Raw genomic sequence first — 26,735 nt, 5'->3', positions numbered from 1 at the left:
GACAGTCACGAGCCGCACGCTAAATCCCCAACCAGCGCATTGGCATGGTAGGCTTTATGCTCGCATTTCTCTCGTCTAGGGCACCATTGGAGTCAAACGCTCACAGGATCACCCCGACTTGCAAGACAACGATGCTGGCGCAGCTCTGCAAAAAACTATACTGCCCATATTCATCCTCGAAATCACGCAATATACCACAATCTTGCCGTGCACTGACGCCTGCCTGCAAGCATTGGTATGAACGTTTCACGAACTGGTTGTGGCCGCTATTGAGCGTATCACGACTTCTCAGAACGCTTCTAAGAGCACGTTCTTGTATGCGCCCGTTTGTGCGACGTCTCGTCACTCATCTTTATCCCTTAACATGGACACCAGATAGGAAAGGACAAAAACATTGCTCATGGAAAGGTAGTGTCTCCTACTCCATCGACATTGGGAGTCGCGAACATAAACAAAAAAAAGATAGCAGCAGTAAATTCTTATGCGAGACAACGCAGCGTGTTAATACTTTAACAATCTTAATCTATTAATGCAACGATTATTGTTCCCCGAAGAAAGGTTCATATATTTGCCTATTCTACTATGTACACCACTTAAACTACTATTATTCCACGAACTTCTTTGTGTGAGAGATGTGGTGGAGTCCTATGGACTAGCGCCAATCCCTTGTCAGACTCCCCCTCCTCTGACGTGCATTAGGATTTGCAGGTCTAATTTCAATCTCCTGGTTCTCCTGTGGTCCTTGATTTCGCTCTCTCCAGTTACGGTCGCTTTGCCGTTCGTTATTCCTCCTGTCCCAGATTCCTTGTCTAGATTGACCCTGTTCCCTGACGTTCGGGTTTCCGTGTCTCTGGTTTCCATAATCTTGAATTGCGTAACCTTGATTTCCGTAACCCTGGTTTCCTAACTGACGAGCGCGATTATGCGATCTGTTGTCGTCTGCCCTTGCTGGCCCGTGGTATTTGTTATTTTGCGCATTCTTCCTGTCCTTTGCGTCTTGTTTATCGAAGACTACTTCGAGTTCGCGCAATAGACTCTTGAATGCTTCGATGTCAAATCCACACTTGCCGACAAGTGTCTGTTGATACCTAACAGGCAATTTGGAAAAACAAAATGTAATGATTTCTCCCTTGCTATATGGACTATCTAAAAACTGATTCTTCTTGAGTAAATCATCAAAAAATTTGGTTGCGCTCTTATGCCCGGACACTTCCAGTTCAGGACAAAATATTATTTCGTCTTTAATCCTGTCTTGCGTTTCCTTTGACCAGTAGATCCCCAGGAACGCATCAACAAATTCCTGATAAGTCTTACACGTCGCTGCCACACCCCGCAACTTTTCCGCGGCTTGGCCTTCGATGTGTCCACACATGAATTCTAATTTTGCCAGGGTTGGCCATGATGACGGTAATGAATTTGTAAACTGCATCACCCAGCTCTTGGGATGCATCGATCCTCCATTATCTCTGAACTTTTGGAATTTTAGTATCGACAGGAAGTGATTGTGATCAAAATCCTGTCCGATCCTCGCACTGGTGTTGTCACGCGTTTCCGATACTTGCACGTCTGCTGAGTGTCCTGATCTATCTTGCTGATAACTGTGATGTGCTACCTCTGTATCACAGTGGCAGTGGCACTCAGAATTCACTCTCCTAAGTGGGCTACAATTATTGGAGCTATTACTAGGTGTTTCTGCGTGTGCACTGTTAGTTCCGCACTCTGTCACTGGGCTAGAGCACGGCGGGCTTTTCCTCGGAGACACAATCCTGTGTACTCCATCATTGGTATCCGAACGCGCGGTGCTCGTGTGCCCGTTTCGCTCTAGTTTTGCTATCCGACACTCTACTTCTTTCATTCGTTTCGTGATGTTAATAACCGCAACTTTACCTTGCGTTTTTAAGACTGCTAGGGATTTTGAGTGGGCTTGTGTCGCACGTCGCAAGCGCCCTGCGAGTTGAGAAGATGCTTTTGCGATTTTCATTGCCCCTGTTGCTGCCGTTCTGGCTAGGCCTGCTACTTTTTGTGCTACCATTGACATTTGTTTTGCTTCTCCACATTCTTTCTTTATTGTTAGTAATTCCCCACGAATTTCTCCTATATGCGAAATTATAGTCTGAGTGTCTTTCTTACGCTGTTTCTCATCTTCTTCTTTCATTGATCGTAGGAAGCTCAGTATTGGGTTAATGTCATCTTTTTGATCCTCGTCACACATGGGCGATGTAACTCTGGACACCTGGGCGCTAGAGCTCTGACGTGACCGAGCTGGCCCCTGTCTGCTCTCGTTCGTTTGATTATAAACTTCTGCTGCCGTCTCGACCTGTGTGCCTGTCTCTGTTTCATCCTCTACTTCGCTATCATAATCACGGTCGCGACGTTGCTCTAAGATCGCGTCCAAATCACCGTCCTCATCAATGACCCTGTCGTCCTGTCCTGCTAAAAATATGCCCATCTCATCTCCGAACCTATCCCCGTCAGTAACGTGCCCCTTATCCATTATAGTATCCACTTTTGTTTTAGCTTCGCTCACTAATAGTCGTGCCTTACTTCTCGTGATCATTCATGAGAAACAAAATTTATCTAAAATACACAGTAAAAATAATCTACTCCCTGTATTTTTACACATAGACATAAAATTTCAACAACGCTGTTCCAACGCTGTAATCACAAACGCAATTTGATGTGGTACAGAAACCGCACACAAATATACAAAGTACGATGTGGTACGGACACCACATCAATGAAACACAAAAACAATGAACAAAAAAAAATATACACTGAAAGCAAAAACTGTAATCACGCGCCGCTACTTAAAACTAATCACGGAACTACAAGAAAAAACAAGTTAGGTATTACTCATAAAAAAAAAAAAACAGAGAAAAAAAATTGAATGTTCCTACTAAGAATCCTGTTGGCTTATCAGTGATTCACAGGAAAGATCCGAGGCTAAGGGTCGCCATTTTATGCGAGGTGCCGGGGCTAGCAGTGTATTTATCACTAAGTTCTACTAGAATCCACATATGTAAATCATGCTCTAAGCCCCCCCCTATTCTAACTCCGACTTTTGCTGTTGCACAAGGATAAAAGAAATACGCGAACTGACTCTAATCAACCCTGCTAGTGGAGTAGAAGAGAGTTTGGCACCTGCAATAATTTAATTTGATAAATAAGTTAAATAAACCAAGGTTTCATTAGCATAGTGAGGAATGATAGGGTTGCTCTATCGATTAACAGAATGAAAGTTCTGTCCAAAATAACAATATGATTTATTAAGATTAAACACAGAATAGTAAAAGAGATACAGGAAATATTTATAAAACATCAAATTGGCTAAAATTGGAGATTCATACAAACACTATAAAGGTGAAGTTGTCCCTAACTTAGATCGTGAGGTTTAAGACGTAGTGGTATGTGGAGCCAATTCCTTTCCACTCAAATCTCAAGAGAGACACACAGCTAACCCACCAGTAATTGCTGCTACTCGAAACAGAACAAAGTTAGAAAAGGATGAACAGGCGCGCTCTGCCGAGCTCTGATTGTCACCTAGGAAAATCCCTATCTGCCGGTGCTGCGGACGTACATTACCAAACGGTCTTCTTATCTCCCAGAACACGATCTGGCGTACCTGAGCCGTTGGCTGGTTGCTTCGACGTCCTCGACCGAAAGGCGACTGCCGACCTGCCTACAAGAGCCCCCGTACAGGCCGAACACAGGACATTTCCGCCCCCACGACAGTGGCCGAGGTTAAACGTTCCAATCAGCAACTCGAAAACCGGCGGAAATTCCACTCCATTGCCGGAGCACTACCATTCCACCAATGGAGATTCTTGGCGCCAATTTCTGTGCTGATTTTGCTACGTCACGGCGCTATGCCCTGAGCAAACCAATCACCGTTACTATTTTGCAGAAAGTGCGGGAATTTTCCCGCCACAACTGCCAGGGTACACAAGTCATTCCCACGCCTCGCTGGTAGCCCGCCAGAAAGTGTTTTCGCTAAGTTTCTCCGAAGTAACGGAACCTCTAGCCCAGCCGCTACTTCACACCCCAGCGGGCGTGTCTCTTGACAATGTCGGCGTCTGCAAAGCATTCACTCGACTGCCTCACACACGTCGGCTTAACCCGCCTGTCACTGGACCACCCGGGTGACGAGAGACGCTGCGTGGGAAGTCCGCGTGTGAAGGAATAGCAGCCCTCCACCGCATGCAAATAGAGAGGAGAGTCGTAAGATAGAAATATGAGAGGGGGCTCATGCCACCTCTCACAGTGACCCTCATTTATCTTTAATTACTTATCTAACTTGTCGTAAATTACAGTGGCTGATGTGGCTTCTCAATAACTATGTAACAGAAAAATCATCGAGTTTCAGATTTTTACTTCAAGTGGCAAATGTGAACACCATGAGCTTTAATTTACGATCGACACTAGTATTACGTAAAGGGGATGTAACAGATGATACTTCTGCAGTTCTGAGTGAAGCCTTATGCGCTCAAAAATGCGGCATCGCGTGCGTTCATTACCTTGTCGGTGTTCGTCAGGGGGCGGCGGCCGGCGCAGCTCCATCCAGCTCGCCCTCTCGGAAGCAACTCTCAAGCAACTCTCTTCTAACTTCTCCTTACTACAATTTGCCGAATTTGGTTTAAAAAAAAAAATATCTGGCTGTGTTTTCATCTGACCAATCAGGGTCTCAATGTTAACCTTAAGCTCCACCTACAAAAATTCTGTCTATCAAATGAGAAACGTTATACTTTTCGTGGTGGGGCAATGTTTTTAAAGTTTGCAACGTAACAGAGAAGCGAAAAAGTCTCACGCTTAAACTTGCAGCTGGTGTGCTCCTTTTAGCGTTATCGTAAGATCTATACTGTTCTTCTGGAGGGCTCTATCTTTTAACATGGGCTGGGGGGTGGTCCTAACGTAACAGAGACGCGAAAAAGTCTCACGCTAAAACTTGCGGGTGGTGTAGCCCTTTTTGTGTTATCGTAAGATCTATACTGTTCTTCTGGAGGGCTCTAGTTTTTAACATGGGCTGGGGGGTGGTCCTAACGTAACAGAGACGCGAAAAAGTATCACGCTAAAAACTTGCGGGTGGTGTGGTCGTAGCGGTTAGCTGGCGACGTGGGTGTCCGTCCCTTATAGTAGGGCCTTCTCGCTTAACACGGTTCTGCTCTCGGCTTCTGTTCTCGTTTCTCCCCTCGGAACTGTGTCTGTCTCACAGTGGGAAGGTATGACATGCATTTAGGCATTCTTGTGTTAGTCTGTGGTATTCCATTTGCTCACTCATTACTCGTATTACTTTGTTTAATTTAATGTCACGGTTTATTCGGAGCTATGTGACATACTACTGGATTTGCTTATCATGTCAGGGTTTTCATGGAAGGTGTTGGATTTGCCTGACACCTTACAGAGTTTGTGGCACAACTTGACTAGAAGAAGGGATCGGTTGGTAGGACATGTTCTGAGGCATCAAGGGATCACCAATTTAGTATTGGAAGGCAGCGTAGAGGGTAAAAATCGTAGAGGGAGACCAAGAGATGAATACAGTAAGCAGATTCAGAAGGATGTAGTTTGCAGTAGGTACTGGGAGATGAAGAAGCTTGCTCAGGATAGAGTAGCATGGAGAGCTGCATCAAACCAGTCTCAGGACTGAAGACCACAACAACAACAACAATGGCTATATGACGGATGGGTTTCGTAACCACCTACTTTTACACGATCTGATGATGCCCCATAAGAGTGAAACGCGTCATTGACATGAAATAATTTCGCAACCAAGGCCGTTTTTATTCTGAATTAATTCGAAACTGGTTGCTGTAGCATCTTGCCGCATGAAATGGAATAATTGTTATGGTATTATGTGAATGTAAAATCACAGGACCGCTAGCAAAAAACCACTGTTGTGGCCACGTTTGTTCTCAATACACGATTAGGCTTATATTGTAAAAAAAAATATATATATGAAAAAATTGACAATAAACAACTTATCATGCTTCTGCTTTCAAAACACGCACTTATGGAATGACAGAGATTTGGAAGACCTGTCAAGATCATTTATCTGTAAAACTATGCAATTACATTCAATTGGTGTTTGAAGATCACCGCAGCTGTAGATTTGAGGATCACAGGTGGCTGAGGAAATAATGTAGTGAAAGAGAGAGAATTTTATGTAGACATTACAAGTTCTATATTGCGTCTTGTTGATTTTGTGTGCTTTCAAATTGACAAACCGCAGGTCACGTTATATCATCGCTAATTCATCATGCGTCTTTATTGTATCGTTTACGACCAACTTTCTGCAGTGAGATACAGAGCCATGTTAACACAAGACTGGGAAAAGGTTTTTGAAAAAGGTCGTTTTTTCTGACTGGTTTGATGCGGCTCGCCACAAACATCTCTCTTGTGCCAACTTTTTCATCTCAGAGTTACAGTTGCTACCTACCTCAATTATTTGCTGGATGATTTCAATCTTCCTCTTCAGTTACTACTCTCTACAGCTCTAATAGAAGTTGTTCTCTGGTGTCTTAAGAGACGTCCTATCAGCCTACCATCTTGTCAGTGTTTCCCGTATATTACTTTCCTTGCTGATTCTGCATAGATCCATCTCATTCCTTGCCTTTCAGTGCATCTAATTTTCAACATTCGTCTGTAGCACCATGTCTCAAACGCTTCGATTCGTCTCTGTTCGAGTTTTCTTACAATCCATGACTCATAATGCTGTGGTCCAAATGCAAAAGTACATTCTCAGGAATTTCTTCTTCAAATCAAGGCCTCTGTTTGACACTAGTAGACATTTATAGTCCAGGAATGCCCTTTTTACCACTGCTAGCTTGCTTTTTTTGTCCTCTCTGTCTCGGTCCGTTATGAGTTATTTTGTTGCCCAGGTAGCAGAATTCCGTAACTATGTCTACTTCGTGATCCCCATTTCTGATGTTAAGTTTCTCCTGTTCTCATTTCTGCAACTTCACATTACTTTCGACTTTATAGGTAAGGTTACAGAGTTGACATTGCAGTTGCATCATTTGATACTGTGACCACTATGGCATTTGATGTTCGACTGCCGCAGTACAGATACACCGAAAATGATTTGGGTTGGCCACTAGTTGCCATCTTCAAATTTGCGTACAGTTCTTGCCTGTATAGGAATCAATTCATTGATCTGCAAAATTCTGACTTAGCTGACGAGCAAGGGAAATACATGCAACAATATAGCGACACCTTTAATTATTATTTTGGGAAACGTGATTCTGTAGAACATCATTTGTTTGGATTATTGTTATAAGATAATGTTCAATGTTCACCAAACAATACGGCATTTATAACTTTTGTGACTCAGTTACTCACAACTGTCTCTTATGAGGTATATTTTTCGTCAGCAATTAATGCTTGTACAAATCTACATCTACATTTATATTCCGCAAGCCACCCAACGGTGTGTGACGGAGGGCACTTTACGTGCCACTGTCATTACCTCCCTTTCCTGCTCCAGTCGCGTATGGTTCGCGGGAAGAACGACTGTCTGAAAGCCTCTGTGCGCGCTCTAATCTCTCTAATTTTACATTCGTGATCTCCTCGGGAGGTATAAGTAGGGGGAAGCAATATATTCGATACCTCATCCAGAAACGCACCCTCTCGAAACCTGGCGAGCAAGCTACACCACGATGCAGAGCGCCTCTCTTGCAGAGTCTGCCACTTGAGTTTATTAAACATCTCCGTAACGCTATCACGGTTACCAAATAACGCTGTGACGAAACGCGCCGCTCTTCTTTGGATCTTCTCTATCTCCTCCGTCAACCCGATCTAGTACGGATCCAACACTGATAAGCAATACTCAAGTATAGGTCGAACGAGTGTTTTGTAAGCCACCTCCTTTGTTGATGGACTACATTTTCTAAGCACTCTCCCAATGAATCTCAACCTGGTACCCGCCTTACCAACAATTAATTTTATATGATCATTCCACTTCAAATCGTTCCGCACGCATACTCCCAGATATTTTACAGAAGTAACTGCTACCAGTGTTTGTTCCGCTATCATATAATCATACAATAAAGGATCCTTCTTTCTATGTATTCGCGATACATTACATTTGTCTATGTTAAGGGACAGTTGCCACTCCCTGCACCAAGTGCCTATCCGCTGCAGATGGTTCAAATGGCTCAACTGCACACAGATACAGGACTTCACAAGTAAATGACCAAGATCTACTCTGAGCTGGGCGTTACCCCTATTAATATACAGAACGGTAGCTCTGATGCTGTATTATGTAGCCCTTTTGTGTTGCTGAGTGTGAAGTGTAATTTGATTCGAACCAGCGGCAACAATTATATGCTCAGGCAACCTGCAGTAAAAAAACATTTAAACGCTATGCACCGGAAAACTTGAATCTTAGGTACATACAGGTATTTCCAGTCTACATGAGATTTCTAACAGGTGCTACTCAGCTGGCGACGTAGCATCATTGCAGCTGTGGGACTACGTTTCTCCGCGTGAAGCTTAAAAAGATGATAGAAGTACAGAGGTTTACGCCCTGCGTTGGTAGAAAGTTGTTTCTTAATAGGCGGTCGATGTACGGTCGCGTATAGCCATAAGCTGTCTGAACACCGGTAGCGGCAGCACGTCTTGGGATTTCCCCCGTCACCCCAAGTAAAGGTACTCACATCCAATGGCCTGCACTTCCTGACAGAAGACGCAAGTGGCACCAAGTAAGCACTTTCGTTGGTGAGTGAGGAGTCTGATGCGGGCGCTGTCTTGGCGCCCACTGGTATGGCAAATGTGCATCACACCGAAAGCGGACTTTGTCGTAGTTGCTTGTCTGTACGCTCCTTTAACAGCCGCACTTGTGTCCAAAATGAAAGCGACAAAAGAAAATTTTGCAAAGTTGTGTTTATTTTGCCACGAAACAGTATAAACTGTTGATAGTAAAACAGAAACAATGTAAAAAATACAGAACGCAGCCGGCCGTTGTGGCCGAGCTGTTCCAAGCGCTTCAGTCTGGAACCGCGCTGCTGCTACGCTCGCAGGTTCGAATTCTCTCTCGCGGATGGAAGTGTGTGATGTCCTTAGGTTAGTTAGGTTTAAGTAGTTCTAAGTCTAGGGGACTGATGACCTCAGATGTTAAGTCCCATAGTGTCAGAGCCATTTGCACCATACAGAACGCAAACAACTGCAGCATGTTTAACCGTAGACAAAACAGTTCTTCGTTTTTTTTTAACTTAACGGATTTGCACACACTCAGGACTACTTAAACCTAACTAACATAAGGACATCACACACATGCATGCCCGAGGTAGGACTCGAACCTGCGACCGTAGCAGTCACGCGGTTCCGGACTGAAGCGCCTAGAACCGCTCGGCCACCGCGGCTGGCAGCTGCTTTGTTACACTGAGGATGTCTACTTCTATGTTTCTCACCTTGGCAGTTGGTCTTGATTGGAATTCAGGAATATTTACTTTGCCTTCTTTGATGAAGGAGTTTCGGAAAACCGAATCTATTTGGGTTTTCTGCCAGATTTCGAGGCAGAATTTCGTTGTGGAAATTATTAAAAGCATCTCGCATTGAAGTACGCGCTTTATTTCGAACTTCTGTAAAATTTTGCCAATCTTGGGGATTTTGCTTCTTTTAAATTTGGCATGCATTTTTAGTTGCTTCTGCAACAACGATCTGACCCGTTTTGTGTACCATGGGGGATTAGTACCATCACTTATTAATTTATGAGGTACGTATCTCTCAGTTGCTGTCGAAACTATCTCTTTGAAAACATTCCACAACTTTTCTACACTTACATGATCAGATCGGAAGGAGTGAAGACTGTTTCTTAAAAAAGCGTTAAGAGCATTTTTATCAATTTTTTAAATAGATATACTTTGCGTTTCTTGTTTATGGTTGTAACCAAAACTTTTGTATAAGCAGACGATCTGGCAATACCAGTTCAAGGCTACAGGTTTGAAGCCATCGAGGAGAAACTAGAAACCGCCCTTTCTACAATGTCAACCTACTACAAAAAGAATTCTCTAAAACCCAATCCCTCCAAAACTCAAGCGAGCGCATTCCATCTGAACTCGAGGCAGGCAAAGTACAGGCTCAATGTTACCTGGGATGGGACACTACTAGAACACACAGACACTCCCACCTACCTTGGCGTCGTGCTGGACAGAACATTGACATACAAATATCATTGCGAAAAAACACGCAGAAAAGTAGAAGCACGAAATTCCCTAATAAGGAAGTTGTCCAATAGCAAATAGGGTGCCAAACCTACCGTGGTCAGAACTTGCTTTGTGCTTTGTGCTTTGTACTTCTCAACTGCCGAATATGCCTGCCCGGTATGGTGCAGATCCGCCCACGCAAAAAAGGTAGATACTAGCTTGAATGAAACGTGGAGGATAGTGACAGGCTGCATGAAACTAACCCCCATAGAAAATCTTCACAGGGCCGCAGGTTTCACAAACCCTGACGTAGGAAAGCCCATGAACATACCGAGAAGCTAAAACAAACCTTTGATGCCCGTCACTCAATATTTGGCCTAGAGTGTGGCCCCAGCAGACTCAAATCCAGACGCCGTTTCCTAAGTTGCGCCTTAGATGAGCCCCCCATCTACTATCCACTAAGAGAGGACCCACCAAGCAGCGTTTCTGGTGATTGGAAAACCTGGAGAATGCTTAACCACATCAGAACTGGGGTGGTTCCTGTGAAATCTAATCTGATCAAATGGGGTTTGTTCGACGAAAATGACGACAAATGCGACTGCGGCACTCGACAGGACATGGAACATCTTCTACAATGCCCTGCCTGCCCCACAGATGCACCCTCGACGATCTATGGCTGGCTAAAGAAGAAGCATTGGACATTGCCCAATACTGGGCAAACAAATTGTAGTTTCCGGACACGAAAAAGTAAAGTAAGTTTGATGGTTGTAGGTGTTTCGGTATTGAGCCTAGCAGCAGCAACTGCCTTGTGGTCGCTAATCCCTGTATTCGTCACAATACTTACTATTTGCCTAGGATTATTTGTTGCTAAAAGGTTAAGTATGCTTTTGCAAGCATTTACGCTTAGAGTGGGCTCATTAACTAATTGTTCAAAATAATTTTCTGAGAAAGAATCCAGTACAATTTCGCATGACGTTTTATGCATGCCGCCGGCTTTATATGTATAATTTTTCCAGCATATCGAGGGTAGATTGAAGTCACCACCGACTATAATTGTATGAGACTCAAGTTTCCTTTGAACTGTTCAGCAACTATATCTTCTGAGTCAGGGGTCGGTAAACCGATCCATTTAATAGTTTAGTCCGATTGTCAGGTATAACCGCTACCCATACTATTTCGCAGGAACTATCTACTTCAATTTCACTAAAAGGCAAACTACTTCTGACAGCAATAAATACTCCACCACCAACTGTATTTAATCTATTCTTTCTGAACGCTGTTAGAAAGTTTGAAAAAATTTCGGCTGAACGTATTTCCGGCTTTAGCCGGCTCTCAGTACCCACAACTATTTGAGCTTCAGTGCTTTCCATTAGGGCTTGGAGCTCTGGCTCTTTCCCAACACAGCTACGGCAATTTACAACTACAATATCAGTCATTTATACAACTACCTTACTGTGTTTTACTTGCCCACTTTTAGACAAACGTCCCTTCTGTGGTTCCCTGAGACCCTCCAACCCAAAAAAACCCTCAGTCCCTTACACACAGCCCCCGCTACCTGTGTAGCCGCCACCTGTGTGTAGTGGACACCTGACCTATTAAGCGGAACCCGGAAACCCACCACCCGAAGGCGTTAAGTCAAGGAATCTGCAGCCTACACAGTCACAGAACCGCCTGAGCCTCTGACTCAGATCCTCCACTTGGCTCTGCACCAAACGACCACAGTCGGTTCTATCATTTGTCGCAATATGTATTAAAATCGTTGTTATCGCCCTTAGTGCGATCAAGGGGCAGTGGAGGGATTTGAGGTTGTTCCTTGGCAAGTGCTATCTCACTAAGTAATGTGCATCATGGAAGACGGGAGTGATCCACACGGTATTCATTGTCCTAGAAAAAGCAGGCGGCGTTCCTTGATAGTAGCAGCACAGCTCGGTAGCTTTGCAGTATTCAGAACCATCCCATTTACCACATGCTCCGTCCATGTTATGCCTCCTAGCATCCACGGAGAAGACGCCTGTCCACCTACAACCGGACGACCTCACAACCTACATAAATAAAGTTTGTGGCAGGATGCGCCGTAAATACACTACTGGCCATTAAAATTGCTACACCACGAAGATGACGTGCTACAGACACGAAATTTAACCGACAGGGAGAAGATGTTGTGATATGCAAATGATTAGCTTTTCAGAGCATTCACACAAGGTTGGCGCCGGTGGCGACACCTACAACGTGCTGACATGAGGAAAGTTTCCAACCGATTTCTCATACAAAAACAGCAGTTGACCGGCGTTCTCTGGTGAAACGTTGTTGTAATGCCTCGTGTAAGGAGGAGAAATGCTTACCATCACGTTTCCGACTTTGGATTGTAGTCTATCGCGATTGCGGTTTATCGTATCCCGACATTGCTGCTCGCGTTGGTCGAGATCCAATGACTGTTAGCAGAATGTGGAATCGGTGGCTTCAGGAGGGTAATACGGAACGCCGTGCTGGATCACAACGGCCTCGTATCACTAGCAGACGAGATGACAGGCATCTTACCCGCATGGCTGTGGATGTGACGTGTAGCCGGAAAAACGGTTTGATGCTGCCCTCATTATGGAACGTGCAGAGGCACTCAGACAAGCAAGTGCTCCTACGGGTGCACAAATGCATTGAAGCTGACGGTGAGATATTCCCACATTTACTGCGAACTGTACAACAGCTGTAATGTAACGTATGATAATGCTTCGAGGTGAATGTTTTAAAAATACTACTTTTCCGAATTATACTTTGTGAAAACGCATGTTGTAAAGTTTACTAACTGTTATATATGTGTACATGAGTAAACCTGACAATGTATTCAATAATACAGAAAATAAATAATAATGTACATTAAGTGTGTTCCGTATCGGAAACAATTCGGAACAAGGCATATGGCCGGATGATGCTTTATGCTTCAAATAATGGTCCCTGTAACATCTCTGAACATTGACCATTCCTTGTGGGACACCATGTGTAAATGTCTTTCATAAAAGCTACCGGCTGTGGATCGCAACTTAAAGTAGATAGGTTTCCAACTGAATGTCTCCATTACTTTATTGACATTGTTTATTTCACCATCAAACGCTACTCACCTTTTTCTGGCTTGCTTTTCATTGTTAATTACTATTTTGATTCCAGACATCATCATTTCAGCGTCTGCGGATACATGAAAATCGTCACAGTTTATAATGCAAATTAAGTATTAGTACAAGTGCCATATCTCCACACAGCTATGCACATATCACATGGACGCGCTCCCTCACACACACTATATATCTGCGTACGTGTGAACATTAAAATTGAATTACCAGTTTTAATATTAATTATACAAGGAGGCCAATGAAACTTATATAATTCGAAATGTACTTTGCCACAGATGTGCACAAATAAAAAGATCAAATATTGCTGTTAAGAGTGGTGAAAAGAAGTAGATGCTGTCATATTCGTAACTCTATCACGCATTAAAATTTTCAATGTGTGAAGATCGAAAACTGCAGTGCTGCCAAGTTCTGCTCTGCGTACAGATCAGGTGTTACGGTAAAAATGACACACAAAAGAAACAACGTTACATAAAAACGCATCCTAGGGACGTTCACGTTAGTTTGTGGCTACAGTGCGACAGCTGCTATGTCGTTGTTGTCAGCAGCGGAAAACGAAAAGTAGTAACGAAGCAGACGGTGTGTCAGTGTCTCTGTTTTGGCTCTAAGTTTTGCACTCGCCCTTCAGTCGGGAACCGCACTGCTGCTGCGGTTGCAGGTTCGAATCCTGTCTCGGGCAGGGATGTGTGTAATGTCCTTAGGTTGGTTAGGTTTATATATATATATATATATATATATATTTTTTTTTTTTTTTTTTTTTTTTTTTTTGCTCTCACCTCTTTAGACGACTGCTTTTTTCCATGTGGTTTACAGCAATACGCAGCAGCATGCAGCAGCAGCGGCAAAAGCTTATTGTTCCTAAGAATGAATTTAATAAAAAGGAGTTTCCTGGGTCTTGTTAATTACTAAATAACTTTTGAGAAGGGATTTCATCAATTAAGTCTATTTAAAACTTCAGAATCATCATGCACAAGTATTAATAGTGACAATGACATGTGTGTCAATAATGGCTGAGTGCCAGATTAACAGATTATTTCAGTTTCAGAGATACATTAACATTTAGTAACCACAGCATATTATTTTGATGTAGAGAATAATTATTATTATTTGGCGGATAAGGAGCCTTCTTTAACTGACAAACAAAACATTGGTAATTGCAAACTCCGACTAACAATCACGAGCCTAACCCTGCAATTGCTTATGCGCTATGCTTGCGAGTTTTACCTTGAATTCCATCTTCAAACTTAGTTAAGCCATCTGAATTTCTCCTGGCCTTATAAATGAAATCAGGCCTTGAGTGTGGTAAGATCTGCCATCCCAGCTCTCGACCGACACTCTTCCACTCTCGTAGACAGACCTCGTCTCGAAACAATGCTTAGAATCGCGCTCCATGTTTCGCCCTAGGTTCTTACTATCGATACCAGAGTGCTTACAAAATGCAAAGAATAACGTTAAGTTGGATATATTGTTTTATGTAATGGAGAGTTCTAACATACACCTTAAAACTTGGCGGTCGGGGTCTCCTTTACTTTCCACAGAACTCGCTGCATCAGCGAAAATCTATTTTGCACAACTATAAATTATTTTTATGTGTACCTCTGTCATTATTTTTGCTATTGACTTTATTATTGTTATTAGTTTTATATTTGTGGCAGCAGTAGTAGTAGTAGCACAAGTACTGCCACTATTAACTTTATTAGTTCATAGTCAGTATTACTTATTCTCTTTGTCACTACACTATAGGCACTCAAATCACTTTAATAATATTTGTCCTATTAAAACTGCTTTTGTTTGGTAAGCATAAAGTAAAAAGGTATTGTATGCAACATGTTGTTGTTGTTGTGGTCTTCAGTCCTGAGACTGGATTGATGCAGCTCTCCATGCTACTCTATCCTGTGCAAACTTCTTCATCTCTCAGTACTTACTGAAACCTACATCCTTCTGAATCTGCTTAGCGTATTCATCTCTTGGTCTCCCTCTACGATTTTACCCAGCATGTCTCAGAATGTATAAATATTTTGTATGGATCTTGAAGGAAATTAAAGCCTCTACAACACTGGTTATTCTGCACGGTGCACAAAACTGCACTAAAAAAGTTATTAAGAGAAACCACTGACATATCTAACATTTTGCTATTTCTTGTCATTCTTCATTTCAAATCTTGCAGATTTTCGCAATCTCATATCTCAGTAGCTGTTCCGAATTTTGCAGTATGTTACGTACGTATGAAACTGGCAGAAAATTTAACGCACTTCAAAGTTAATAATGGCATATTTTTGCCCACACCGCACTGGAAGCGAGTTACCGAGAAAAAACTGAAAAAAGTGTGACATTTTTAGCGTTTCCAAGATGGCGGATAACTCATAAGGTGCAGAAAGTCTAAAACTTGGATTTTTCACGAGAGCGGCAATACATGCAACACTGCTGGAAATCAAAAGTACTCCACGTTTTGCAATCCAAAATGCTATCTGTACTGTATTATAAAGTTAACATTCAACACTACTCGTTTCTGTACCGGTTTTGTTCTTCCGGCAGTGTTAGTTGTACATCAACATTGGTACACAGAAGCATGGAAAAGTTCTGGGCGATGTGCATCTTTTGAATAGATTCACTGAATTTAAAGTAAGATCGGCAGAACGACGCTACGATTGAGTTGTTCCTACAGCGAAGGCAACGACATTACAGAACTTTTGAATATGTGCGAAGGCAATCACGAACATACCGGAGCCCTTCGTATGTAACAGCATTTTACAGGTTTTTCCACTACTGTGAAGATAATTTCACAGACACAAAGGTAACAAACGGAATCAGTCATAATTACACCGACGTCCCACCCCGGCTTTGCACGGGTACTCACGGTGTTTATAATTAAGGTTTCGCTATTTCAGCCAGTGTAGACGGAAAACTATTTACTCTATGAGCACCCAACTTTGAAGGAATGACGTTCCAACTGTGCACTGAAGGATTTGTTAGTAGTGTTGGTGTCATTGACTGGCAGTTATGCGCCGGTACTAACAGGGCGACGGAGGGTTAAAACAAATGCATCAGTGTGCATTATAGTTGCAGACAGTCAACATGGATCTGGACAAGGTTAGTTCAAATGGCTCTGAGCACTATCGGACTTAACATCTGAGGTCATCAGTCCCCTAGACGTAGAACTACTTAAACCTAACTAACCTAAGGACATCACACATATCCACGGCCGAGGCAGGCCGTAACAGGCGCGAGGTTCCGGACTAAAGCACCTAGAACCGCTCGGTCACAACTGCCGGCGGACAAGGTTGGCAGAGCTTTACTCATAAAGCTATTTTATCGAGACGAGCGGAATATTTCTGCTGCCCTTCGTGAGTTTTTTTTTATTTTTCTTTTTTTTTTGGTCATCAGTCTACTGACTGGTTTGATGCGGCCCGCCACGAATTCCTTTCCTGTGCTAACCTCTTCATCTCAGAGTAGCGCTTGCAACCTACGTCCTCAATTATTTGCTTGACGTATTCCAATCTCTGTCTTCCTCTACAGTTTTTGCCCTCTACAGCTCCCTCTAGTACCATGGAAGTCATTCCCTCATGTCTTAGCAGATGTCCTATCATCCTGTCCCTTATCCTTATCAGTGTTTTCCACATATTCCTTTCCTCTCCGATTCTGCGTAGAACTTCCTCATTCCTTACCTTATCAGTCCACCTAATTTTCATTATTCGTCTATAGCACCACATCTCAAATGCTTCGATTCTCTTCTGTTCCGGTTTTCCACACTCCATGTTTCACTACCATATAATGCTGTACTTCAGACGTACATCCTCAGAAATTTCTTCCTCAAATTAAGGCCGGTATTTGATATTAGTAGACCTCTCTTGGCCAGAAATGCCTTTTTTGCCATAGCGAGTCTGCTTTTGATGTCCTCCTTGCTCCGTCCGTCATTGGTTATTTTACTGCCTAGGTAGCAGAATTCCTTAACTTCATTGACTTCGTGACCATCAATCCTGATGTTAAGTTTCTCGCTGTTCTCATTTCTACTACTTCTCATTACCTTCGTCTTTCTCCGATTTACTCTCAAACCATACTGTGTACTCATTAGACCGTTCATTCCGTTCAGCAGATCATTTAATTCTTCTTCACTTTCACTCAGGATAGCAATGTCATCAGCGAATCGTATCATAGATATCCTTTCACCTTGTATTTTAATTCCACTCCTGAACCTTTCTTTTATTTCCATCATTGCTTCCTCGATGTACAGATTGAAGAGTAAGGGGCGAAAGGCTACAGCCTTGTCTTACACCCTTCTTAATACGAGCACTTCGTTCTTGATCGTCCACTCTTATTATTCCCTCTTGGTTGTTGTACATATTGTATATGACCCGTCTCTCCCTATAGCTTACCCCTACTTTTTCAGAATCTCGAACAGCTTGCACCATTTTATATTGTCGAACGTTTTTTCCAGGTCGACAAATCCTATGAAAGTGTCTTGATTTTTCTTTAGCCTTGCTTCCATTACTAGCCGTAACGTCAGAATTGCCTCTCTCGTCCCATTACTTTTCCTAAAGCCAAACTGATCGTCACCTAGCGCATTCTCAATTTTCTTTTCCATTCTTCTGTATATTATTCTTGTAAGCAGCTTCGATGCATGAGATGTTAAGCTGATTGTGCGACAATTCTCTCACTTGTCAGCTCTTGCCGTCTTCGGAATTGTGTGGATGATGCTTTTCCGAAAGTCAGATGGTATGTCGCCAGACTCGTATATTCTACACACCAACGTGAATAGTCGTTTTGTTGCCACTTCCCCCAATGATTTTAGAAATTCTGATAGAATGTTATCTATCCCTTCTGCCTTATTTGACCGTAAGTCCTCCAAAGCTCTTTTAAATTCCGATTCTAATACTGGATCCCCTATCTCTTCTAAATCGACTCCTGTTTCTTCTTCTATCACATCAGACAAATCTTCACCCTCATAGAGGCTTTCAATGTATTCTTTCCACCTATCTGCTCTCTCCTCTGCATTTAACAGTGGAATTCCCGTTGCACTCTTAATGTTACCACCGTTGCTTTTAATGTCACCAAAGGTTGTTTTGACTTTCCTGTATGCTGAGTCTGTCCTTCCGACAATCATATCTTTTTCGATGTCTTCACATTTTTCCTGCAGCCATTTCGTCTTAGCTTCCCTGCACTTCCTATTTATTTCATTCCTCAGCGACTTGTATTTGTGTATTCCTGATTTTCCCGGAACATGTTTGTACTTCCTCCTTTCATCAATCAACTGAAGTATTTCTTCTGTTACCCATGGATTCTTCGCAGCTACCTTCTTTGTACCTATGTTTTCTTTCCCAACTTCTGTGATGGCCCTTTTTAGAGATGTCCATTCCTCTTCAACTGTACTGCCTACTGCGCTATTCCTTATTGCTGTATCTATAGCGTTAGAGAACTTCAAAGGTATCTCGTCATTCCTTAGTACTTCCGTATCCCACTTCTTTGGGTATTGATTCTTCCTGACTAATGTCTTGAACTTCAGCCTACTCTTCATCACTACTACATTGTGATCTGAGTCTATATCTGCTCCTGGGTACGCCTTACAATCCAGTATCTGATTTCTGAATCTCTGTCTGACCATGATGTAATCTAATTGAAATCTTCCCGTATCTCCCGGCCTTTTCCAAGTATACCTCCTCCTCTTGTGATTCTTGAACAGGGTATTCGCTATTACTAGCTGAAACTTGTTACAGAACTCAATTAGTCTTTCTCCTCTTTCATTCCTTGTCCCAAGCCCATATTCTCCTGTAACCTTTTCTTCTACCCCTTCCCCTACAACTGCATTCCAGTCGCCCATGACTATTAGATTTTCGTCCCCCTTTACATACTGCATTACCCTTTCAATATCCTCATACACTTTCTCTATCTGTTCATCCTCAGCTTGCGACGTCGGCATGTATACCTGAACTATCGTTGTCGGTGTTGGTCTGCTGTCGATTCCTATTCATAACGAATCCTACACCTGTTATACCATTTTCTGCTGCTGTTGATATTACCCGATACTTATCTGACCAGAAATCCTTGTCTTCCTTCCAATTCACTTCACTGACCCCTACTATATCTAGATTGAGCGTTTGCATTTCCCTTTTCAGATTTTCTAGTTTCCCTATCACGTTCAAGCTTCTGACATTCCACGCCCCGACTCGTAGAACGTTATCCTTTCGTTGATTATTCAATCTTTTTCTCATGGTAACCTCCCCCTTGGCAGTCCCCTCCCGGAGATCCGAATGGGGGACTATTCTGGAATCTTTTGCCAATGGAGAGATCATCATGACACTTCGTCGTGAGTATCGACGCATTAAAGGAATATGGAGAGGACCTCTTTCCGCACCGGGGTTGAAGAACGTAATTCGGAAGTTCGAATTAACTGCTGATTTGAGAGAGACCGCCGGCCAATTGCGCCAATAAATTGTTGAAAAAATTACTGTTGACATGACTGAGAGTGCTGGAAGCAGTGTGCGATCTGCAAGCAGTGCACGAGCTGTGTCACGACAGCTGAACACCCCTTGGTCCACCGTCCGAAAAGTGATGCGAACAATTGTGAAATGGTATCTCCTGTGCGGTTCCAAGCTGTCATAATGCAGATAGTTCTCACACACCAATTTACGATCTGGAACATAAACACGGTACGCAATTAACAAATGTAACCGTCTCATGTGGAACTTAAAACTTGTTTCTTTGAATGGTTTGTTCGTCTTTACAAATGTTTGATCAAAGTTTCGTTGTCCTACAATCACTCGTTTTTCACGGGGGCCCTCCAAAATAGCGAAAGTGTAATTATAACCACCCCGTTCTATGTATCTAAGGCCATAGCGACTTGTCTGGCGTGGCAGTAATGAACTATGCACGCAAGTCTTCCTCCTGAATCATATTATTAGCGAGAACCGTATCTAAATCCTTACTGTAGTTAACGAGAATAGCCTTGACATACAGACAAAAAAATGCGACTTGAGACTTTAATTTCTAATTCACTGACGGATAAAGCCTCAACACCAAATAAATAATTACAGTAGAGTAATGAAATTTCGAAAATACATTATTAGTCTAGGTAATATATTTAAATAATTTGCAAGATCGCATGTTAATGTAAGCGCAAGATGAGCCATTGCACACGTGAAATGTTGGCTCATTAATAACCGGTGTAACCGCCAGAATGTTGAATGAAAGCATGCAAACGTGCATTGATTCTGTTGTAGAGATGCGGGATGTCAGTTTGTCGAATGAAGTTTCATGCCTGTTCTACTCGGTCAGTCAACACACAGACAGTTCACACTGTTTGTGAATGACGCTGGAGGTGTCGTCCGATGGTGTCCCATGCTTCCGCTATTGATGATCGACATAACACGTCGACACTCTGTAGGGCATGTTGCGTAACAGAAGCAGTATGTAGTCGAGCGTTATCCTGCTGGAAAATATCCCTTGTATTGCTGTTCATGAAGGGTAACACACAGGTCGAATCATCAGATTGACGTACAAATTTGCAGTCAGGGTGCGTGGGACAACAAAGAGAATGCTCCTGCATAGCATCCCAGAGCATAACTGAAGCTGTACACACAGTGTGGGTAGCACGCACACAGGTTGGCTGCAGGACCTCGCCGGCCGCTGTGGCCGAGCGGTTCTAGGCGCTTTAGTCAGGAACCGCGCTGCTGCTACGGTCGCAGGTTCGAATCCTGCCTCGGGCATGGATGTGTGTGATGTCCTTAGGTTAGTTAGGTTTAAGTAGTTCTAAGCCTAGGGGACTGATGACCTCAGATGTTAAGACCCATAGTGCTCAGAGACATTTGAAGCATTTGCATGCCCTCAGCTGGTCTCCTTCTAACCAACACCCGGCTATCACTGGCCAACTTTTATCGGATGACAAAACATACCTCCACCCTGCCAGCCAACGAGCTCCCGATTGACACTAATGAAGTCAGAAATGATCCTGGTTTCGGGTCACTGAAACGCGCTCTGCAAGGTGTCTGGCTCAGAGGTATCCTTGTAGTAACCGATTTGTAGCAGTTAGATGTGTCACTCTGGTGCCAACTGCTACTCAAATTGCTGCTGCAGATGCAGTACGATGCGCCAAATCAATGGGCCGAACGCGATGGTCTTCCCTCTCGATTGTGCCACGCGGCCGTCCAGAGACCGGTCTTATAGTGACAGTATATCCCCGTGAGTACCACTGCCAGCAACCATGTACAGTGGCTACGTTCCTGCCAAGTCTTTCTGTAGTATCGCAGAAGGAACATCCAGAGTCTCGCAGCCCTATTACACGACCTCGTTCAAACTCAGTGAGGTGTTCATAATGGCGTCTTTGTAGCCTTCAAAGCATTCCTGATTAATTTCAACTCACCATGTCAAATCTCGACGGTAGCCAACACTCACGACCGCTACAATGTGTATTTAAAGTAAACAGATTTGCATCCTCGTAGTGACGCTTCAAGCGCCATTCTTACGAGGCTGGTGTTCAGTTTGAATGGACGTCAACTTTCACATTTAGAATCACTCCTACCCAACTTTCGGTTACGTCGCACAACTCCTTCTTGGCGTTTCGATTTTTTTTCAGTCAGTGTGTGTGTATAGATCACTAATTTGTAATGAGCATCGGAGACTACGGGTGTCATATACAAAAATATTTTGACTGTTATTTCTTTTGTTGCCATTTACATTTGCACTGTCATCTAGTGACTAAGGCAGGTCGTGTCTTCAGTATATTAAATTTGACATCTGTATGAAATGAAGCCCGCATCTCGTGGTCGTGCGGTAGCGTTCTCGCTTCCCACGCCCGGGTTCCCGGGTTCGATTCCCGGCGGGGTCAGGGATTTTCTCTGCCTCGTGATGGCTGGGTGTTGTGTGCTGTCCTTAGGTTAGTTAGGTTTAAGTAGTTCTAAGTTCTAGGGGACTTATGACCACAGCAGTTGAGTCCCATAGTGCTCAGAGCCATTTGAACCATTTATGAAATGAAGCTCATTTGGTTTCTTAGTATGTAAACAAAGTTGCAACTTTATATACATGTAGATAAAAAGTTAATTAGGAAACTACTTATTTAAAATTAATTATTTATCTGTGAAGATGATAGGAAAAGAGCAAACAATTTACAGAATGCCAATGCCGGTTATGTCCAGGAGGAAACACCTCAGGAATAAAATGAGCCTCTCTCTCCTTGGTAGCTATCGGAGGGCGAGAACCGCAGCAATACTTTGAGGTTCTCGCCCTTCAGGTCGCGTGGCACTATGCAGGCTAGGTCCTGTTCTCCATCTACTCCACACAGCAGCGTGTGCTGTCCTTTATTTCTACATCTGCCTTAGAATATTGTACTGCTGATGAAATGATAATTAAATCAAGACCCTTAGCTGTCGACAGGCGTTTATATACACCAACGGGAACAGTTGAAAATGTGTGCCCCGACCGGGACTCGAACCCGGGATCTCCTGCTTACAAGGCAGACGCTCTATCCGTCAAGCCACCAAAGACACAGAGGATCGTGCGACTGCAGGGATTTATCCCTTGCACGACCCCCGTAAGACCAACATTCCCAACTTAATGTCCACACACTACATTCGTAGTGTCCCTGCCCATTACACTCATTACACGCATCAGACAATCTTACCGAGTCCCGTAAGAGTTCGGGCAATGCGTGTGCATGCAGCACAGAAGGAGGAGGTCAATGGCCGGTAAGCCTTAACTATATGAAGACGGTATCAGTTCTTTCGGACATGTCCGAGGAACAGATACCATCTTCATATATTATACCGCTGTCTAACGTTTACTCTTGTTTTCGCGACACGCTCATGACAATCACCAGTCACGTTTAAATATGATCCTATTCATAAAACTATGAAGCAGCCACAAGTTACATACAATTTTCCATTATCGTACGTAACACGTTTCGCTCATTTGTCGCGGACATCTCCAGACATTTAGTACCCAACGGCTGCATGTTAAAATTCATTTGGTTGTGTATAGCACCGAAGCCAGGTACATTTTATTGTGGCAATATTTTACGTCTGACATTTGCGCTGTGTACAGCTAGAGGCATTTAACGAGTAGCTGTTGGGTACTAAATAAAGATGCTTGCATCTGACTAGCGATACATGTTGCATTAAAGGAAAGCTGTAAGCGACTAGCCGGCCGCGGTGGTCGAGCGGTTCTAGGCGCTTCAGTCCGGAACCGCGCGACTGCCACGGTCGCAGGTTCGAATCCTGCCTCGGGCATGGATGTGTGTGATGTTCTTAGGACCTCAGATGTTAAGTCCCATAGTGCTCAGAGCCATTTTAACCATTTGTAAGCGACTTGAGGCTGTTCCACAATTATACACACATCAAAAAGAGTTTTGCATCATCACAGTTCCCAGAACTCCTGAAGATAGACGTTGACTGTGAATATTGTATCACCGACACAGTCCGTCGGATTGTTCAGAGATGTCACTAAACCCGCCCAAAACATGCCCGAGTAGCGCCTATCAGACGGAGGGGGTCCGACAGTCATTCCACCAGGAAGGAGGTACACGGCTCGTGTTGTCTGTAGTTCAACCATGCCTAGACGGTCAATACCGCGGTTCGATTTCGTCCGCATTGTTACTTTGAGCCAGGATAGACTCTCAACAAGGGAAGTGTCCAGGCGTCTCAGAGTGAACCAAAGCGATATTGTTCGGACATGGAGGAGATACAGAGAGACAGGAACTGTCGGTGACATACCCCGCTCAGGCCGCCCAAGGGCTACTACTGCAGTGTATGACCACTACCTACGGATTATGGCTCGGAGGAACCCTGACAGCAACGCCACCATGTTGAATAAAGTTCTTTGTGCAGCCACGGGACGTCGTGTTACGACTGAAACTAAGCGCAATAGGCTGCATGTTGCGCAAATTCACTCCCGAAGTCCTTGGCGAGGTCCATCCTTGCAACCACGACACCATGCAGCGCGATACAGATGGGCCCAACAACATGCCGAATGGTCCGCTCAGGATTGGTATCACGTTCTTTTTACGGATGAGTGTCGCATATGCCTTCAACCAAAGAATCGTCAGAGACGTGTTAGGAGGCAACCCGGTCAGGCTGAACGTCTTAGACACACTGTCCAGCGGGTGCAGCAAGGTGGAGGTCCCTGCTGTTTTGCGGTGGCATTATGTGGGGCCGACGTACGCCACTGGTGGTCATGGGAGGCGCCGTAACGGCTGTTCTGAACGTGAATGCCGTCTTCCGACCGATAGTGCAACCATATGGGTAGCATAATGGCGAGGCGTTCGTCTTCGCGGTCGACAATTCAAGCCCCCATCGTGCACATCTTGTGAATGACTTCCTTCAGGATAACGACATCGCTCGGCCAGCAAGTTCTCCAGACATGAACCCCATCGAACATGCCTGGGGCACATTGAAAAGTGCTTTTATGGACGACGTGACCCACCAACCACTCTGAGGGATCTACACGGAATCGCCGTTGAGGAGTGGGACAATCTGGACAGTATGCCACGACGAATACAGGCATGCATCAGTGCAAGAGCACGTGCTACTGGGCATTAGAGGTACCGGTGTGTAGAGCAATCTGGACCACCAGCTCTGAAGATCTCGCTGTATGGTAGTACAACATGCAATGTGTGGTTTTCATGAGCAATAAAAAGGGGCGGAAATGATGTTTAATTTATCTCTATTCCAATTTTGTGTATAAGTTCTGGAACTCTCAGAACCGAGGTGATGCAAAACTTTTTTGATGTATGTATTATCTATGGTCGCTGTCCCCCCTGTAGGCGATGCCTGGCCTCGCTAAATCCTATTTATAGTTTTACTAGTCTACACCTATACGGATCTCCACCAAGTGTGTATTTATATGTTTCGTCTTTTATAATGAAGTGGTCAATACTGTTTCTTGCCTACGGTTTTTAAGATTCGACTGCGTTAGCAGCTAGGAAGTCTATGTTAATACTTATCAGTTAATCCTTACTGTACGTTGCTCCATCTTCGCCTGTACCGCTGTTGTCTAATCTTGTACCACGACTACTGTTCTCTGTCTCGCAGGTATTGTCTGTAGAGTCATTCGTCACCTGTGCTCGTTGCCACCTGTACTCTTCGTCGCTGCAAGTACTCTTTGCAGCGGTCTAGATATTCTGGGCGCACAGTAGATGATGTCGGACCGCAAGATCTGGTCTCTAACAAGAGAACTGCGTCATCTCCCACGCTCAGAACTCACCGAAAATGTATTTAGAAGATACATCGTTCATTCCAAAAATGGTGGTATGAGACATTCGCATACATAAATCCGCGTCTTACCAGAAGAGGCATGTGAATGATCGCCTACTCATGACATAAGACAGGAATTTTGCCAACTGAAGAAAAAAATATACATGTAATAGGACCAAAAACACACGGAAGACAGCAAAATATTGCTAAACCCTTGACATCTCGCTCTGTAGACAATTTGATCTATACAAGAGAATAACTATTTATTTTAGAAGACCTCCAATGTGGAAACCAGAAGTACGATAAGATGGTAGCCATTTGATCATCAAACTTTACTCTGTGTTATACGGTCAACTTTCTAAACAGCAGTATAATTGATGTTACAATATGCTTGGCAAAAGGGATGTTACGACATTAATCTACAAGTGTCATCATTTGAAAATGTAGCAAGTGTGGCATTTGATGTTGGGCTACTTGGATGCAGAACTGATATAAAAACGAAAAAGTGGCTTTAGTCAAATGCGGATCCTATTACGATGCTCTTTGCTTTGATCATTTCAATTGAAACCCCACTCCTGCACTTGGAAGATTGAATATCTACGTAACACTGTCAGGTATGTACAAAAAAATTGTTGTTCAGATTGCATAATTATTTTAAGTAGAGGGACGCTTAGAACTATGTCATTACATTGAAATATATAGGTTTCGGATCCTATTACGTTGATATTTTTTTTCTTTGTGCTACCAAATTTCCTCTCTGAGACCTGGTATAGGTCTTATAATTAAACTTTCCTCGACAAATTTAAGTCTCATCTTTATCTACGATAATGATGGAAGATGAATAAATGAATTAAAATTTGTCCCATGGCCGTGACTTGAAGGAGGCCCTGGTTCAAGTCCTGGCGTTGACACAAATTTTAATTCATTCATTCAGTTTCCATCATTACCTCGAATAAGTGATCATTCCAATACCTCTCGTGCTAAGACGTGCTGCTTGACCGAGGATGGCTTACACGACTGTTTTTGGAATGAATGATTTATATTGTAAGTATATTTTCGTGTGGTTCTGAGCGTTAAAAATCACGCACTTCGCTTGTGAGTCTGCGACCAATAGACACAGCTTAAAAGTAGGTGTTTTGGGTTCCCTCTCTCTCTCTCTCTCTCGACAAGCACAATCAGCCAGCTGAGAGAGATTTATGCACCCAAAATTACCACAACATTTTAAAAAAATACCCATGAAGCACCCAAAAATACCATCGACTGGCTTTGGCTGCAATCTGTACATGACGAGCGTGTTAAGTTAC

The sequence above is a fragment of the Schistocerca nitens genome, chromosome 1, assembly GCF_023898315.1.
Source record: "Schistocerca nitens isolate TAMUIC-IGC-003100 chromosome 1, iqSchNite1.1, whole genome shotgun sequence".
Taxonomy (NCBI): domain Eukaryota; kingdom Metazoa; phylum Arthropoda; class Insecta; order Orthoptera; family Acrididae; genus Schistocerca; species Schistocerca nitens.
This window is presented reverse-complemented; position numbering follows the sequence as displayed.